The 10,037-nt window shown below is 42.2% G+C and overlaps 1 pseudogene across 1 annotated transcript; it reads right to left on the bottom strand.

Moving 5' to 3' along the window:
* Positions 1-384: 384 nt before the first annotated feature.
* Positions 385-1,373, bottom strand: LOC309819851 (annotated as a pseudogene). Its single transcript has one exon. The product of its transcript is annotated as an uncharacterized misc_RNA (transcript).
* Between the last annotated feature and the right edge of the window lie 8,664 nt (positions 1,374-10,037).

Below are 10,037 nucleotides of genomic sequence, written 5' to 3'. Positions count from 1 at the left end.
GTACCTTTAGGAATTCAGCTGGGACGTGTGATCCTCAGTTTCCACAATATGCTATTTTTTAACACAGTATCTTACACAGAGTAAATACTTAATCAATTGTTTGTTGAGTTCACTTCCGGACTGTGATCACTGTTGAGTCATCAAGAATTTCTACACTAAAAACTGTGGTATTGTCTAGAATAACAAACGTTGAGATGACTGTTTTTTCTTCCACTTACAATAACCTTGTGTTCATATATCTTCTTCTTGCACAGTTTCCCTCAGAAGTTTTTTTTGAGGAGGTGTCAATCATCTAGTCCCTCTTTCAGAAACTATAATATCTATTGATGAGGCCTATGGGGACGTCAGCTGAACCTTCCATTGATAGGGTCTGTTTCCCAAAGACTAAAACAGAGTTTTTTCCCAGTAAGCATTTAGAGAGAGAATAACATTCGCAGGCTGTGGTGTGGGTTTTTCCGCTTTGGCATCACAGAAGGACATCAACTTCATTTTGTAATTCACCAGCATAAGCAGGAAAGGACTGAGAGCAGAGAAGCCTGAAGAGAGGGCTGTGAGAACAGCTGGAAAAAGGGCACAGGCTGCCAAAGTCTTTCAAGAAATAGACTAAGACAAAGTGAGAAATGCAAAGTGGAGTGATCTGCCACATTAATAAAATACTAAACTTGGCCCCTCTTAGGATTTCAATTTCTGAATCACCATCTCCAATCCAGATGTCACCATATGTCATCTTCTTTCTTTCCGAAAGCAGAAGAGACATCCAGAAACAAAGACTAAGACGGCTAAAGGAAGATTATTGATCAGAACCCAAAATACTTTCCCATAGTAAAACTCTGCTTGCTGGTTTCCAAAGTCAATTAGGCAATCCATGTGAATCCTGTTAGGAGACAAGGGGTCTGCATCATTTGCTGCATTCAGGTATTCTGATTTTCTAGAATAAGGTAAAACTGGGAGGTACACTGCCATGCCAGCCATCCAAAGTGCAGGAACCACCTTCAAGGAATGCTTCTGATGGTCCGGGTTTGGAGGCTCACTAAAGGGCTGGACAGTCTCGTAAAGCTTCTGGTGGCAGAGCGATGCAAAGTGTAACATGAACTAGATGGCCAGGAAGTCGTCAGGGCTGCCATGAAGTGTAGAACTTGGCAGCCAGCTGAATCCGACATGAAACCAGAAGAATGAACTATTTTTATGACATTCGCCACCAAGTTTTTAACGAGGTGGACAAATATAAGACTGAAAATCAGAAGAAAGGATGTCTCTAAACGCCCAGTCATACATTTCCTTGTAGAATAAAATAAACACATGTTTCCAACAAAGCTCACAAGGATTAGAAGGGGGCAAGCAATGATCTCAAGCACATCTGCAGAGGGCTTCATGGTAAATGGCAAATCAGTGAGCTCAGACGTCTTCTTCTTCAGTTTGAGGCATCAGGCACTTGAAACACTTTTAAGAAGTCTTTAGTGAGAAGACCTGGGTTTTTCTAATTCACTACATTGACACAACCCTCACCCTAAGAGTTCGGAGATGGTCTGTAACAGAATTCTGCTTGCTCCAGTGCTGAGCTGCTGGAAACAAAACAGCTCCTCGAGAGGATTCTGTTTTATCATCTCTGGGGATGTAACTATAACGAGAAAGTGCTAGGTATCATCACTTCACTAAAAGTTCTCAGAAATGTATTTACTCCCTGTAATGAGGGAGAGAACAAAATTAAATTTGTGACAGAGGCTGAAATGACCCTCTCCACTCATAAAAAATATTAAAGAAGTGAGGGTGTCTGAATAACAATGAAGATCTCCAAATAACAAAATTACATATTTTGTTATTATAATATAGTTTGTTATTATATGACATTATTTAATGTCAAAATTATATATTTTGACATTAATAACGTGATAGAGATTTATGAAGTACAGCAGTTTTCTAATTCCTCTACCATTTTTGCAAAGCAGATATACTATGACCTGTTCTGATGATCTCTTGGGGTTAGGATTACAAAAGAGATGATAGAAAATACTGTGCTGCCACAGGGAAGGGAATAAAGAAGACAGGGAGAGAGAGAGGGAGGAAGGAAAGAAGGAAGGAAGGAAGCAAGGGAAGGAAAAGGGAAGGGAGGAAGGAAGACATTTTTATAAACATGGGCATTACGTCCAAGACCAAATCTTTTTCTGTTCGTTTGTTTGTGGTACCCGGGCCTCTCACTGTTGTGGCCTCTCCCGTTGCGGAGCACAGGCTCCGGACACGCAGGCTCAGCGGCCATGGCTCATGGTCCCAGCCACTCCGCGGCATGTGGGATCTTCCCGGACCGGGGCACAAACCCGTATTCCCTGCATCGGCAGGCGGACTCTCAACCACTGCGCCACCAGGGAAGCCCCAAGACCAAATCTTTAAACTACTGGTTAAAGAAACAGTCTGATAATTTGGAAGTCATTAAGGAGACCCCACCCAACCACCAACTGGGCACAAGAGGCTAGGAAAAGATTTCTGTCCTAAGTATGACTGCAGAGTACAGAGTAAGGACAGAAAAACGTCATTGAAACACGCTGCTCAAGTAATCACTTTCTGGATGAATTCTGTTACCCATTCTGAAGACAAACAATTTTCCCTCTACTCTATTTGCTTGTAAGTTTCTCTGTTAATCATCCTATCCTGTAGGATACTGTCACAACACATGCTTCACTCTGACCCAGTGGTGCTCTGGAGCCAGCTTGCCCTGACTTGAGCGACTGTGCACATCTCTCCCCAACTCTGTGCTCAGTGACTGCACATTGGAAGCTTGAAATTGGGTATGCTGAGAGTACTTATACCATGGAAATTAGCAAACGCTGCACCTCAGGGCTTTTGGTGGGGGAAGAGTTGTTTTAATTGGACAATACTGGCCTGACCAAAAAATACAGATTAGAGTGATAAGAAATTAGCTGGTGTTTTACCTACATAAGGATGAGATCAGTATTAGGTACCCACCAGCCCTTTTAATAAGGGTATGGGTAAGAGGTTTACAGCAGTGTTAACACGTAGGATAGCTGGACCTTGCAATTCCACTGAGGGGAGGTGGAGTTTGGGGGCTGACACTTCCTATTAACCCCCTTATCCCCAGTTGCCTCTTAAGACAGGTAGCCAACTCAGAGTCCCCACACCACATTTTTCTTCCCTAAGAAACACCCATTACCTCACTGTCAGCTGCAGTCAGTCAAACAGGCACCCCTGAGTTTATACTAATAACAGTGATAATAATATAGTGATAACACAATAATAATGCTCATACTGGTTACTGTTTAACACCAGTTTGAACCAGACATCGTGTTGGTGTTTTGCTTTAATAAATGTCACCTCATTTAATCCTTAATATCATTTTTATGTCACTGCTGAGAAAACAAGACCAGAGACAAAAGTAAATTGCTCAAAGCCGCTAAGTAATGGAGACAGGAATCAAAGCCAGGTATGAGTGATTCCGAAACTACTGCCTCTCCACGCTGTGGAGATGGTGGATTTTCTGTTGACCGTTCTCGATCTTTCCCTAATCATTTACAATTGGTACACCCAATTGTAGAGGCTACAGAGCCTATAATACACTTCTCTTGAGAAAAGTTTTCTCGGGTTTATAATACACAAGTCATGCAGATTTTTGGATAGCAATTAGCCTCCTCCATTCTCCTTCAATAATAATAATACACATTATGGGCATTTACACTTCTGCATCTCAGAAAGATCTTTAAAGACTCTGTATACCAGTTCAAGATGCCTTACTTGAAACAGGAAAGGGCTGTTCCCAGCAGTAGTGAGACCCCCATTCCTGACTATGTTTAAGCAGAGGCACAGTGACTGCCTGGAGTGAGTGGGTAGATGAGCGAAACACAACCCTAAACGGCAGACAACATACAGCCCACCTTAACGTGAGATTTAATTCGGGGTAATGAATTAAGAAATTATGTGATGCTATTTCTTAAACATGCCCTAATAGGAACAATTTGTGGCAAATACTACTGACTTAGAGCTGACGGCTAAGGGTAAAAAACGTTTTTTAAACTTCCCTCTCTAAAGGCTTACGTAAACGTTTGTTTTTCAGAGGATTAGCAAACATGTAATATGTTCCTTTGCATTAGAGCAAAAGTGTAAAATATAAATGTCACTCTTTTCCTTCAGGGTTATTTATGTACTAGAAAAACAGCACACATTAAAATATAAGGGGAGTAAAATTAATTTTTCTGAATGTGGGCTTGACTGATGGACACTACTTTTGTTAACTAAGGCGCAGTACGGCTAAAGAGGAACCTTCGTAAGACTGCCTCAAGAACTATCTTGCGCTCAGCACAGCACTGGACTCCAAGGACGATGCACAGGGGTGGAAGCCACTGTCTCTGCTTTCAAGAGGCATGTGGTCTAGTTGTAAGAACACAGTGTTGCATAATACATGTTATATATATTATATGATGTAACATGTATGTATACGTACATGTATATATTTCTTATAAGATATATTTAAATAAATTATTTACTAATAATCAATAAATTGTGAAGAATACAATGTAATGTAATAAACTGTGTGGTCACGAGTACAAGAATAAAACACTCAGAGAAGAGAGGGACCCATGTGGGCAGAACAATTTTTAATCTCCAGTTCACAGGAAAGGAAACTGAAGCTTGGAGAAGTTAAGCCACTTGCCCTCACCAGCAGGAAGAGGTGGCACTGAACTCCAGACCTCTTGCTTTCGACAACTCTTTTTGAAAGGGAAAGGGAAGGGGAAAAGTGAAGTTGACTGACTTGTGAAGCAGAGGTGCTAAGAAACCTGGATGTCGACTCCAAGGCTCCCCAGGAAGCGCAGTGCTGAGCTCCCGATGGCAGAAATCTCATTTCTGAGAGGCACAAACACGGCCCACGGCAGGGGGACCCAGGAAGCCCTCCCGCGTCCTCCTCCTCCAAGGACTGCATCCTCCCCCAAGGAAGGTAACTGTCACGTGTACACTTCAAGAAGGAAAGAAAAAAATTCTTCCTTTGGAAACTAAACTTTGGTTCTGCCAATCCAACTTCACTGGGGTCATTTGAGAACTGAGGCGTTCAAAGGTTCTCCATGGCTTCCATTTACTTTGGCATAAGATTTAACAGAAAAAGAACTAAGGGAGAATTTATATGGCCCAGGCTGTTTTCCAAGTCGCAAACAGCTAAAGTTATTTAGAATTTACTTTAACTCGCAATCACAAGTAAAGTGGTACAGATGTAAATGCTTTCCGTGTGGCTTAAGGCAATCTAGGTTTCCTCAAGTGCACGTGTGCAGTGCTAATAGTAAAGATTTGGATTCGAAATCTCAAAGTACTTCGGGTTCCTCTTGATTAGAGGCTGCTGTTACTTTATGCAACGTTGGGTCGGAGGAGAAGAAATAAAACACACTGCCTTCCTTTGGGCATTAAGTTCTCACAGTAGCGCTAAGATAAACAAATCTTGCAGGCTGAGGGAAGGGCATTTACTCCTTTAAATTGAGTATGTAATATAAATAAATATCTTTTAAGAAGAGATGCTTGAAACTTGATTCTAAGTCTGAATCTACACGAGGGCACTAGTTTATTTTAATGATCAGTATAGCTCGTATCGGGGAGGGCACGCCTTCTGGAGAGCAGCGCTGCTCTAACCAAGCAGGATAATTCACTAAGTCACAGAAAGATGCTGCTTGAAATTGTCTGATTTGTTCACTGGCCAGGAACAAACTGATATTTGCATTTTTATATATAACAAAATGGAGGGAATTACCAAATCTTTTCTCTTGTAATCAATGGCTGCCTGAAGGTTTTTTTCAATTCTCTCTTAAGGCAGTGATTTTGTGACTGGCCTGGGTAGGACTGAAAACCCCCTAGCTCCAAATTAGAAGTGAATAGAGAGGAACTTCAGGCTGGCTGCGGCCAGAGCAATTAAACGGTAATTGCCTTCTAGATATACTAATGTTGCTAATTATATTAGTGTGCTGAGTGCTGGGAAATGTGGATAAGAGCTCCAGGCCACTCTGGTGGGGAAAGGGAACTAAGATTGATTAAGCCTGGCACTGAGCTGGACCCTTCACATACGCGTTCTCTCCTGAAATCCTCACAGTAAGCTAGGAGGAATTATTAGCTTCAATAAAGCTGAGTAACTTGCCCACTGGTTCCAGTCGTACGTGACTGAATCAGGAGGCCCACCAGGGTTATGTGGCTCCAAAGAGCAGTGGGTTGGCAGGGCCTTGAGCGAGAATGGGGAGAAATACTGGATTCAAAACTGGAAAAAATGTGGTAGCAGAGAAAGCTGAGAGAATCTGACAACGAGGCCATGAAGAAAAAGTCTGCAAGTATGAGGGCCCTGGTGGTGTCTTTCCTTGCTGTATGTGGAAAGGAAGGGCCCAGGATGGGGTAGATTTGTGGGCAGAACTTGGGGAAGCCTCTCCATTAGAATACAGGAGGGCAGAAGGGGAAGACCTGCCACTGGAAGAAGAGGAGTGGCCCCTGGATGTCTGAGGCTGAAAGGCCGGGGAACCAGGAAGTAAAGTAGAGGGCAGTACCTATACATGACACTCTCTAGGTCAATCTATGAGAATGACAAAGTCTGTCCCTAGGAACCCGAAGCCAGAAGACCTGGGTTAAATCACGTATGGATTGTGAAAGGTTTGTCAGGTCATATCTGCTCTGAGCCTCAGATGCCTAATAAGGGGTTTCCCAGAGACAATGAAATATATATAGCCATGTATGTACGTGTGTGTGTGTGTGTGTGTGTGTGTGTGTATAAACAAGCACACACATATGTACACACATATATGTTTGTATGCATGTATATGTTTATGTTTATCCACTCACAGTGAGGTGTATGTAAGGTGTGTGTAACAAGGTGATCACAGGTCAAACGAAATCGTGAACCCAGTCGGAAGGCTGCAAAGTGTTATATAACTGCTAGTTTTCTGTGACTGGTTCCTAAAATCGTAAGACAGTCATAGAGGTGTTTTCTGCTTGTAACTGGAAGGTGCTACGTGGCTCTTTGCCAAAGGCTGGAATTCTAAACGCACTGTCTTTGCAGCATAAGCTCAGTTCCTTGGCAGGCAGTTGTGGAAAATTCCCCCAGCCTTCTGCAGGCCTGACTCCAGCCCTGAGCCCCTTGGTCTCCATCTCTACTCTATCCTCTAAAGATTAAACCCATCTCTGGCTTTTTGCACCTGACCACACACATCCTCAAGTCTCACCAACCCTACAAATAAAACCCATCCCAGCTTTGGATTCCATCCCATCTTTTCTCTCCTTCTACCCAAACATCTCAAGGGGGACATCTACATACATTCACTGTTGTCATTTTCATGTCTCCTTTTACTTCTTAACCCACCACAATTTTCTACTTCTGTATCCTTTAAAAATTATTTAGAACAAGATCAGCTCCTACCACTAAATCCAATAACACCTGAACCTGTCCGACATTCTTTCTCTTTTTCCTTTAAGAGTCTAATTTTTTCCTCCCTATAGGTCAAAGGTCTTGGTCCACTGCTCTTCCCATTCAACCACTGACCCCTGCACAGGGGTCACCTGTACAGGTATCCACCTGTTCCTTGATATCACTACCTGGATGCCCGCAGGCTCCCCACCTCAAACTTGACCTTACTTGGCAACACCATCATCCTCCACTCGGCTGAGGTTAGAGACTTGGGTATTATTCCTGGGCCTTCCCTCTCCCTCATCCCCTCTCCCTCGCCTGTACATTCAAACATCCCATCAAGTAAAATTTTATCCTTTCCATCCTTCTTACCATTTTTTAACTTACAGCTTCCCATTGTTTCTTGCTTGAATGAATTTGAGAAGGACAAAACTAAAGGCAGGGCAACTGGTACATTTTGGCTTCTTCAAAGTCATTCTCTGAGTCTACACAACTTGTAACACAAAAATGGCCTTGACACTTTCCTACTGAAAATGCTTTGGTGCTTTCCGAAGTCCACAGGGCGGAGAGCCAGTTCCTCCACCAGGCACATGAAGGCCCTCATGGGGGGGTGCCTACCTACTGTTCAGCTCCTCCGGATGTCTGACTCACACCAGAAACTGACATGACACTGGCATCCTGAGCACACTCCATGCTGTTCCTTGTCCCGGGTTTCAGCTTAGGCTGATGTCTCTGTGTACACCCTTTTCCTCTCATGACCACCACCCGTAACCATCCAAACCCCTACCTCTGGCTATTCATTTACCAATCAGTGGTGCAATCACTTGCCTATTTACTATAGATCCACTCTCTCAGGTAACTGGACTTCCTAAGCACCGTTGCCAGCTGACTGGCTTCCTGGTAGGTCCTGCTAAGGGAAGATTCGGGCAGATTAGAGGGCAGCTCTCTCTCTCTCTCTCTCTCTCTCTCTCTCTCTTTCTCTCACACACACACCCTTGCCCTGCTACAGGCGGCGTCTCCTGCATATCATCAGCTCCCACGAGGCAGCACCACTAGCATCATTCTTATTACTCTCTATTGTGCTAGAAGGCCCTAATTTGTGCGTGGTAATGGACCTCTTTCCTTTATCCTCTCAGCCCTTGGGGTGGTAGTGGCATTCCTGCTTTTGCTAATCTCAGGATTGCCTTATCGTGCTTAGTCTGGTGTCTCAACTCTTCCAGCACCAGAGTAACTAGGGCCCTATTTTAATTTCCCGCTGTTTGAAGTACCTACAGTGGTTTCTGTTTATTCTGACTTGACCTTGACTAGTTCACTCTGTTTACTCTTTAAGCTTATTCTTTAAAGACTCAACTGAGGGGTTACTTAGGAAGTAACTCCTAAGGAAGCATTCAAACCTACACCTGACTTCGAGTTTAGATTATTTCCTGCCCCTTCCTTCTCTGCAAAGTTTCTGAGCAAATCACATTCAGTGTACACAGCATAACTTAATATTATTATCTGCTCACACATCTGCCTCCCCCATGATAAGATCCTTTGTCTTGTTCACCATAATCCACAGTGCTCAGCAGAGTTTGGCGTATGGAAGGCACTCAAGAATTTGTTGAATGAATGAAAAAGCTCACTGAATGAAACAAGAGAACCAAACAAAGATTTTTTATAAGAAGTTAACCTCAGCTTAGCCACAAAAGGTATCCAAAATTTTCCACACTGGTACTGTAGAAAAGTCTTACCACAAAACAAATCATACTTTTATATTTTAAAATAAATATAGGACATACTGCATTTGGGGGAATGACATGTATCATAAAATCAAAGTCATAACTCCATACAATTTAGGGTTCATAGTTCCAAAAAGTCCAGACAGGGAATTGGGGAAAGTTAGAAAAAGATGGACATCTGACAACATGAACACTCCAAACAAGACTGACCAAGGGTCAGGGAGGGCAACAAAGCAGGCAGGAACCCAAGGGGAAAAACCCCCACCACTAATACAAATGACAGGTTCTTCTGAGATTGATTTTATATTCAAACTGATTTCATGTTCAAACTCTAGCCTTACCCAAATGTCTTATATGTACCTCTTTTTACTACTATTCTCCTCTGTGTTTCCTTTCACTAAGGAGAGCCATTGAAGGCTACTATTTAAAAAATTATTGAATAGAAGGGAACTTCCTCAACTAAATAGAGAATATTTACAAAATCTTATAGCTAGTACCATAATTAAGGGTGAGAAACTCAAAGCCTTCTCACTAAGATCAAAAACAAGGAAAGGATGTCCCCTCTCACTGCTCATTTTCAACATTGTACTGGAAGTCTTAGATAATGCAATTAGACAAATGGAAACAAAATGTACACATATTGAGAAAGAAGAAATAAAACTCTCTTTGTTTGTAGAGGACATGATTGTCTATTTAGAAAATCTGAAAAATTGACAAAAATCTCCTGGAACTAGTAAGTGATTACAGCAAGGTTGCCAGGATACAACGTTAATATACAAAAATCAATTGCTTTCGTATATACCAGCAATTAACAAGTGGAGTTTGATACTAAAAGCCCATGATTTACATTAATACTCCAAAAAATGAAATGCTCAGATATAAATCTAACAAAATATGTACAATATCTATATGAGGAAAATTACAAAACTCTGATGAATTAAATTAAGGAA

The sequence above is a fragment of the Grampus griseus genome (assembly GCF_964374135.1).
Source record: "Grampus griseus genome assembly, chromosome: 3".
NCBI lineage: Eukaryota > Metazoa > Chordata > Mammalia > Artiodactyla > Delphinidae > Grampus > Grampus griseus.
Note: the sequence above shows the minus strand (reverse complement) of the source record. Positions and strands in the feature narration are given on the sequence as shown.